The following is a 1097-nucleotide window of genomic DNA, read 5'->3' on the forward strand; positions in this document are numbered from 1 at the left end:
CTCTTAAATCAATTTTCACTTTCAGGAAATTTGGAACATCTATGTTTGGCTTCATCTCCGTGTCTTAGAACGTACTGAATTATCTTTCCTTCAGTCATGAGTACAACATCCGAAAAGCTTTCATTATCAGCATAAAAATTTATTTTTCGCTTATTAAAAATTCAAAAATTATCAAGTCCAAATCATGCCAAGCAACTATATTATTGAGAATGATCAATTCTTGTTGAAGCGCGAAATTTGACTGATCTGATTAGTCGTTAATACATTGCTTCCCAAGCACGGCCGACAGAATCATATACCTTGTCATTTTAAATTTGCTATTTGTCTGTATAAGAGTAAGGATGGGAATCATCGACTGAAATGGCTATCGATAGTTATCGATGATTTCCTACTACTATCGATAGGTTTTTCATCCCTATATAAGAGCCTGTTTCAATCGAAGCCGCTCATCATAGTTCTAGACAGCGACAACAGCGGTCTTCCCTTAGCAGCAGCAGTAGCAGTGTAGTGGATACCAGGCGGATAGCGGCCACAGCTGTGGCATGGCAATGGATAGTGCACTAGTTGCAGCGGATCTCAGCATCGATAGCAGCTGGGTCAGCTGATGCAGCGACAGCGGATACCAATAGCGGCGTATAGCGGCCAAAACATTAGCATGGCTACGGATAGCGTAGCAGTTGCAGCGGGTTTAGCATCGATAGCAGCTGATGCAGTGAGGCACTTTAGTGAAATGCAGTCTCTGTGCGATGGCGGGCACTAGTAAATGCATTCAATGAAAAGTTGACTCGTTTTGACAACACATGAGCCGTCTAACTTTGAATGTTAAATCAGCTTTCCACTGTTTATTTTATCACAAGGAATACTTTATTCGCACTGTCAGTGATAACGCCAAGATGTGATCGGTATCTTATCCGATATTGAATTGGACAACAAATTAAAAAATGACTGACACGCAAGCAGCCGGGTTTTCTTGTAAAAGTATTCTACTTCATCGTTGCGGTCGTGGCTTTGTACACAACCCTCCTGTGATTTTTTTTAAGTTAAACTGAATGTGAATTTCCCAGTTCGGTTTTGAAACTGCTTTGCATGCTACTCGG

This window comes from Wyeomyia smithii, chromosome 1 (genome assembly GCF_029784165.1).
Source record: "Wyeomyia smithii strain HCP4-BCI-WySm-NY-G18 chromosome 1, ASM2978416v1, whole genome shotgun sequence".
NCBI lineage: Eukaryota > Metazoa > Arthropoda > Insecta > Diptera > Culicidae > Wyeomyia > Wyeomyia smithii.